Here is a 9,626-nt window from a genome sequence, read left to right as displayed (position 1 = left end):
CTATCTAACCCTACACACACAATCACTATCTAACCCTACACACACAACAACACTATCTAACCCTACACACACAACACTATAACCCTACACACAAACTACCCTACACACACAACACTATCTAACCCTACACACAACAACACACTATCTAACCCTACACACACAACACTATCTAACCCTACACACACAACACTATCTAACCCTACACACACAACACTATCTAACCCTACACACACAACACTATCTAACCCTACACACACAACACTATCTAACCCTACACACACTATCTAACCCTACACACACACAACACTATCTAACCCTACACACACAACACTATCTAACCCTACACACACAACACTATCTAACCCTACACACACAACACTATCTAACCCTACACACACAACACTATCTAACCCTACACACACAACACTATCTAACCCTACACACACAACATATACGTGTGTGTCCTACTGGTACTGTATGTCTGGTGTGTGTGTGTGTGTGTGTCCTACTGGTACTGTATGTCTGGTGTGTGTGTGTGTCCTACTGGTACTGTATGTCTGGTGTGTGTGTGTGTGTGTGTCCTACTGGTACTGTATGTCTGGTGTGTGTATGTGTCCTACTGGTACTGTATGTCTGGTGTGTGTGTGTCCTACTGGTACTGTATGTCTGGTGTGTGTGTGTGTCCTACTGGTACTGTATGTCTGGTGTGTGTGTGTCCTACTGGTACTGTATGTCTGGTGTGTGTGTGTGTCCTACTGGTACTGTATGTCTGGTGTGTGTGTGTCCTACTGGTACTGTATGTCTGGTGTGTGTGTGTGTGTGTGTCCTACTGGTACTGTATGTCTGGTGTGTGTGTGTGTCCTACTGGTACTGTATGTCTGGTGTGTGTGTGTGTGTGTGTCCTACTGGTACTGTATGTCTGGTGTGTGTATGTGTCCTACTGGTACTTCTGTATGTCTGGTGTGTGTGTGTCCTACTGGTACTGTATGTCTGGTGTGTATGTGTCCTACTGGTACTGTATGTCTGGTGTGTGTGTGTCCTACTGGTACTGTATGTCTGGTATGTATGTGTCCTACTGGTACTGTATGTCTGGTGTGTGTGTGTCCTACTGGTACTGTATGTCTGGTGTGTGTGTGTCCTACTGGTACTGTATGTCTGGTATGTATGTGTCCTACTGGTACTGTATGTCTGGTGTGTGTGTGTCCTACTGGTACTGTATGTCTGGTATGTATGTGTCCTACTGGTACTGTATGTCTGGTGTGTGTGTGTCCTACTGGTACTGTATGTCTGGTATGTATGTGTCCTACTGGTACTGTATGTCTGGTGTGTGTGTGTCCTACTGGTACTGTATGTCTGGTATGTGTGTGTGTCCTACTGGTACTGTATGTCTGGTGTGTGTGTGTCCTACTGGTACTGTATGTCTGGTGTGTGTGTCCTACTGGTACTGTATGTCTGGTATGTGTGTGTCCTACTGGTACTGTATGTCTGGTGTGTGTGTGTCCTACTGGTACTGTGTGTGTGTCCTACCTGTGTGACAGGGATGGGAGTAGTTGAGTGCGAGGACAGGAGCCCAGGAAGAGAGACAGGCCATCACACTGCTGTTTCCTAACGTTGTATTAGTCTACAATACACACACACACACACACACACACACACACACACACACACATATACACACACACATACACACACACACACACACACACACACACACACACCCGTTACATCAGTTAACAGAAAAATTATACTGCGTCGTGTGTGTGTGTGTGTGTGTGTGTGTGTGTGTGTGTGTGTGTGTGTGTGTGTGTGTCTGTGTGTGTGTGTGTGTGTGTGTGTGTCTGTATACCAGGTTCAAGGTCCCTCCAGTAGACTGTGTGTTGAGGGGGTAGGTGAGGAGCGTGGGGTGTGTGTGTGTTACTCACAGTGTTGAGTGTAATCTCCAGGTTCAAGGTCCCTCCAGTAGACTGTGTGTTGAGGGGGTAGGTGAGGAGCGTGGGGTGTGTGTGTGTTACTCACAGTGTTGAGTGTAATCTCCAGGTTCAAGGTCCCTCCAGTAGACTGTGTGTTGAGGGGTAGGTGAGGAGCGTGGGGTGTGTGTGTGTTACTCACAGTGTTGAGTGTAATCTCCAGGTTCAAGGTCCCTCCAGTAGACTGTGTGTTGAGGGGTAGGTGAGGAGCGTGGGGTGTGTGTGTGTTACTCACAGTGTTGAGTGTAATCTCCAGGTTCAAGGTCCCTCCAGTAGACTGTGTGTTGAGGGGGTAGGTGAGGAGCGTGGGGTGTGTGTGTGTTACTCACAGTGTTGAGTGTAATCTCCAGGTTCAAGGTCCCTCCAGTAGACTGTGTGTTGAGGGGGTAGGTGAGGAGCGTGGGGTGTGTGTGTTACTCACAGTGTTGAGTGTAATCTCCAGGTTCAAGGTCCCTCCAGTAGACTGTGTGTTGAGGGGGTAGGTGAGGAGCGTGGGGTGTGTGTGTGTTACTCACACAGTGCTGAGTGTAATTCCAGGTTCAAGTTGAGTGTAATCTCCAGGTTCAAGGTCCCTCCAGTAGACTGTGTGTTGAGGGGGTAGGTGAGGAGCGTGGGGTGTGTGTGTGTTACTCACAGTGTTGAGTGTAATCTCCAGGTTCAAGGTCCCTCCAGTAGACTGTGTGTTGAGGGGGTAGGTGAGGAGCGTGGGGTGTGTGTGTGTTACTCACAGTGTTGAGTGTAATCTCCAGGTTCAAGGTCCCTCCAGTAGACTGTGTGTTGAGGGGGTAGGTGAGGAGCGTGGGGTGTGTGTGTGTTACTCACAGTGTTGAGTGTAATCTCCAGGTTCAAGGTCCCTCCAGTAGACTGTGTGTTGAGGGGGTAGGTGAGGAGCGTGGGGTGTGTGTGTGTTACTCACAGTGTTGAGTGTAATCTCCAGGTTCAAGGTCCCTCCAGTAGACTGTGTGTTGAGGGGGTAGGTGAGGAGCGTGGGGTGTGTGTGTGTGACCGTTACATTAGGTCCGTTAATGGGAGTGAACCGGACAGACAGAACGTCTAGTTCCTCACGGAGCACCGGGACACTCCACACACACTCCGACGACACGTTGTTATGACGACCTGCCTCGGCGACCACAGAACCGTTGCCTGGTGATGTTGTCGTGCCGCTGTTGCCATGGAGCCTGTTAATGAAATCGTCTCCAGACATACCCACGCTCTGAGGCTTACAACCCACTGACACACACACACACACACACACACACACACACACACACACATGGTACAACCACTGTTACCGCATCGCCTCACATATGGTGTGTGTGTGTGTGTGTGTGTGTAGTGCGTACCTGTGTAGTTGACTGAGATGCTGAAGGCTGTGGTTCGGTTGCTATGGTAACTATCCACGGTGACTCGTATCCAAGTATTCCATGGGGGAGCGAGGAGAACGGCCGAGCAGCCAATCAGAGAACAGTTCACCCTCACAAGCTCCCCCTGGGGGGAGGAGGAGCCCAGCGTGAGGGACAATGAACAGTCTCCGTTCACAAGTCCCTCCCCCCAGGTACAGCCACTCACAGACACCGAGAGAGACGACACGAACTCTGGAACAAACACCCTGACAGAGAGAGAGAGAGAGAGATATCTATTAACGAACCAACTACTCCAACAGTCTGAAAAGATAGATGGATTCCTTCTTCTACCATAGTCCCACACAACCTTCCAATGTATTATATTTACATGGTCCTAAAGCATTGCATGTATATGAAGATGACAGACAGGACTCCATCCTCCTTCTAAGTTGTCAACGCCAGGAGGTTTGGCTCCGAGTCCAATTTTTAGATTTTTGGTCCCAACCGCTGTGTCTTTGTGAGACGCAGAGAAGGTGAACGGATGATCTCCACATGTGTGGTTCCCACCGTGAAGCATGGAGGAGGAGGTGTGTGGTTCCCACCGTGAAGCACTGAGGAGGAGGAGGTGTGATGGTGTGTGGTTCCCACCGTGAAGCACTGAGGAGGAGGAGGTGTGATGGTGTGTGGTTCCCACCGTGAAGCACTGAGGAGGAGGTGGTGTGATGGTGTGTGGTTCCCACCGTGAAGCATTGAGGAGGAGGAGGTGGTGTGATGGTGTGTGGTTCCCACCGTGAAGCACTGAGGAGGAGGAGGTGTGATGGTGTGCGGTTCCCACCGTGAAGCACTGAGGAGGAGGAGGTGTGATGGTGTGCGGTTCCCACCGTGAAGCACTGAGGAGGAGGTGGTGTGATGGTGTGCGGTTCCCACCGTGAAGCACTGAGGAGGAGGTGGTGTGATGGTGTGCGGTTCCCACCGTGAAGCACTGAGGAGGAGGTGGTGTGATGGTGTGTGGTTCCCACCGTGAAGCACTGAGGAGGAGGAGGTGGTGTGATGGTGTGTGGTTCCCACCGTGAAGCATGGAGGAGGTGGTGTGATGGTGTGTGGTTCCCACCGTGAAGCACTGAGGAGGAGGAGGTGTGATGGTGTGTGGTTCCCACCGTGAAGCACTGAGGAGGAGGAGGTGTGATGGTGTGTGGTTCCCACCCTGAAGCACTGAGGAGGAGGAGGTGTGATGGTGTGTGGTTCCCACCGTGAAGCACTGAGGAGGAGGTGTGATGGTGCTTTGCTGGTGACACGGTCAGTGATATATTTACATTTCAAGGCACACTTAACCAACATGGCTACTAGAGCATTCTGCAGCGATACGCCATCTCATCTGGTTTGAGGGACTATTAGTGGGGCTATCATTTGTTTTTCAACAGGACAATGACCCAACACACCTCCAGGCTGTGTAAGGGCTATTTGACCAAGAAGGAGAGTGATGGAGTGCTGCATCAGATGACCTGGCCTCCACAATCACCCGACCTCAACCCAATTGAGATGGTTTGGGATGAGTTGGATCGCAGAGTGAAGGAAAAGCAGCCACCAAGTGCTCAGCATATGTGGGAACTCCTTCAAGACTGTTGGAAAAGTATTCCTTATGAAGCTGGTAGAGAGAATGCCAAGAGTGTGCAAAGCTGTCATTATGGCTACTTTGAAGAATCTAAAATATATTTTGATTTGTTTAACACTTTTTTGGTTACTACATGATTCCATATGTGTCATTTCATAGTTTTGATGTCTTCACTATTATTCTACAATGTAGAAAATAGTAAAACATTTATGTTTATGTTAATTAACGGCCATTTAACGGTTAACGGTCAATTACCGTGATTGTCAAGCAAACAGTTATTTGTAATATATATTATATACATCTATATATATTATATACATCTATACATATTATATACATCTATATATATTATAATAATAATACATATTATATACATCTCTATATATATTATATACATCTATATATATTATAATAATAATACATATTATATACATCTATATATATTATATACATCTATATATATTATATACATCTATATATATTATAATAATACATATTATATACATCTATATATATTATATACATCTATATATATTATAATAATAATACATATTATATACATCTATATATATTATATACATCTATATATATTATAATAATAATACATATTATATACATCTATATATTATATACATCTATATATATTATATACATCTATATATATTATAATAATACATATTATATACATCTATATATATTATATACATCTATATATATTATAATAATACATATTATATACATCTATATATATTATAATAATAATACATATTATATACATCTATATATATTATATACATCTATATATATTATATACATCTATACATATTATATACATCTATATATATTATATACATCTATATATATTATATACATCTATATATATTATAATAATAATACATATTATATACATCTATATATATTATATACATCTATATATATTATAATAATAATACATATTATATACATCTATATATATTATATACATCTATATATATTATAATAATAATACATATTATATACATCTATATATATTATATACATCTATATATATTATAATAATAATACATATTATATACATCTATATATATTATATACATCTATACATATTATATACATCTATATATATTATAATAATAATACATATTATATACATCTATATATATTATATACATCTATATATATTATATACATCTATATATATTATATACATCTATACATATTATATACATCTATATATATTATAATAATAATACATATTATATACATCTATATATATTATAATAATAATACATATTATATACATCTATATATATTATAATAATACATATTATATACATCTATATATATTATATACATCTATATATATTATAATAATACATATTATATACATCTATATATATTATAATAATAATACATATTATATACATCTATATATATTATAATAATAATACATATTATATACATCTATATATATTATATACATCTATATATATTATATACATCTATACATATGATATACATCTATATATATTATAATAATACATATTATATACATCTATATATATTATAATAATACATATTATATACATCTATATATATTATATACATCTATATATATTATATACATCTATATATATTATATACATCTATATATATTATATACATCTATATATATTATATACATCTATATATATTATATACATCTATATATATTATATACATCTATATATATTATAATAATAATACATATTATATACATCTATATATATTATATACATCTATATATATTATAATAATAATACATATTATATACATCTATATATATTATATACATCTATATATATTATATATTATATATACATTGTCTGCCCCCTTTATTTATCCTACGATTCTCCTGAATTCTGTCGCTGTACATTCAAAAAGTGCTGAACAAATAGTTATATCGGTCCGTCTTACGTCGCTCAATAATGTCTTCATCGATATTTCGGATGGCCTCTAATCCGCTCGTCGTCCCCTTATGCCATAGTTTGTACATCGCAATTATCAGTAGAAACCACATTTGTTTAAGCAAGTCAGCCATATATCAGCTATGTTTTTGGGCCGGTATTAAACCCTAACACACACACACACCGGTATTAAACCCTAACACACACACACCGGTATTAAACCCTAACACACACACACACACCGGTATTAAACCCTAACACACACACACCGGTATTAAACCCTAACACACACACACACACACACACACACACACACCGGTATTAAACCCTAACACACACACACACACACCGGTATTAAACCCTAACACACACACACACACACTGGTATTAAACCCTAACACACACACCCCGGTATTAAACATTAAAACACACACACACACCGGTATTAAACCCTAACACACACACCCCGGTATTAAACCCTAACACACACACACACACACACCGGTATTAAACCCTAACACACAAACACACACCGGTATTAAACCCTAACACACACACACCGGTATTAACCACTAACACACACACACACACACCGGTATTAAACCCTAACACACACACACCGGTATTAAACCCTAACACACACACCGGTATTAAACCCTAACACACACACACACCGGTATTAACCCCTAACACACACACACCGGTATTAAACCCTAACACACACACACCGGTATTAAACCCTAACACACACACACACCGGTATTAAACCCTAACACACACACCGGTATTAAACCCTAACACACACACACTCTCACACCGGTATTAAACCCTAACACACACACACACCGGTATTAAACCCTAACACACACACACCGGTATTAAACCCTAACACACACACACCGGTATTAAACCCCAACACACACACACACACACACCGGTATTAAACCCTAACACACACACACCGGTATTAAACCCCAACACACACACACACACACACCGGTATTAAACCCCAACACACACACACACCGGTATTAAACCCTAACACACACACACACACACCGGTATTAAACCCTAATACACACACCCGGTGTTAAACCCTAACACACCGGTTTAAACCCTAACACACACACACACACGGTATTAAACCCTAACACACCACCGGTATTAAACCCTAACACACACACACACACACACCGGTATTAAACCCTAACACACACGGTATTAAACCCTAACACACACACACACACACACACACACCGGTATTAAACCCTAACACACACACTCACACCGGTATAAACCCTAACACACACACACACGGTATTAAACCCTAACACACACACACACACGGTATTAAACCCTAACACACACACACCGGTATTAAACCCTAACACACACACACACCGGTATTAAACCCTAACACACACACACACACACCGGTTATTAACCCTAACACACACACACCGGTATTAAATCCTAACACACACACACACCGGTATTAAACCCTAACACACACACACCGGTATTAAACCCTAACACACACACACACCGGTATTAAACCCTAACACCTAACACACCGGTATTAAACCCTAACACACACACAAACCCTACACACACACACCGGTATTAAACCCTAACACACACACACACCGGTATTAAACCCTAACACACCTAACACACACACCACATACACACACACACACCGGTATTAAACCCTAACACACACACACCGGTATTAAACCCTAACACACACACACCGGTATTAAACCCTAACACACACACACACACACCGTACCCTAACACACACACACCGGTATTAAACCCTAACACACACACACACCGGTATTAAACCCTAACACACACACACACACACACGTATTAAACCCTAACACACACACACACCGGTATTAAACCCTAACACACACACACACACCGGTATTAAACCCTAACACACACACACACACATTAAACACACACACCCCCTAACACACACACACCGGTATTAAACCCTAACACACACACACCGTATTAAACCCTAACACACACACACACACACACCACCGGTATTAAACCCTACAACACACACGGTATTAAACCCTAACACACACACACACGGTATTAAACCCTAAAACCCTAACACACACACACACACCGGTATTAAACCCTAACACACACACACACACCGGTATTAAACCCTAACACACACACACACCGGTTAAAACCCTAACACACACACACATTAAACCCTAACACACACACACCACCGGTATTAAACCCTAACACACACACACACCGGTATTAAACCCTAACACACACACACACGGTATTAAACCCTAACAAACACCCTAACACACACACACCGGTATTAAACCCTAACACACACACACCGGTATTAAACCCTAACACACACACACACACACCGGTATTAAACCCTAACACACACACACATTTAAACCCTAACACACACACACGGTATTAAACCCTAACACACACACACACCCTAACACACCGGTATTAAACCCTAACACACACACACCGGTATTAAACCCTAACACACACACACACCGGTATTAAACTGTAACACACCGGTATTAAACCCTAACACACACACACACCGGTATTAAACCCTAACACACACACACCGGTATTAAACCCTACACACACACACACCGGTATTAAACCCTAACACACACACACCGTATTAAACCCTAACACACACACACACACGGTATTAAACCCTAACACACACACACACCGGTAT

At 41.5% G+C, this 9,626-nt stretch overlaps 1 pseudogene; it reads right to left on the bottom strand.

The window, feature by feature from the left end:
- The window catches only part of LOC135568159 (transmembrane protein 8B-like), a 66,335-nt pseudogene that overhangs the window by 34,195 nt on the left and 22,514 nt on the right, over positions 1–9,626 (bottom strand).

The sequence above is a fragment of the Oncorhynchus nerka genome, unplaced genomic scaffold (genome assembly GCF_034236695.1).
Source record: "Oncorhynchus nerka isolate Pitt River unplaced genomic scaffold, Oner_Uvic_2.0 unplaced_scaffold_1668, whole genome shotgun sequence".
In the NCBI taxonomy this organism is placed as follows: Eukaryota; Metazoa; Chordata; class Actinopteri; order Salmoniformes; family Salmonidae; genus Oncorhynchus; species Oncorhynchus nerka.
The sequence above is the reverse complement of the archived record's forward strand: the minus strand, read 5'-3'. Positions and strand labels throughout refer to the sequence as shown.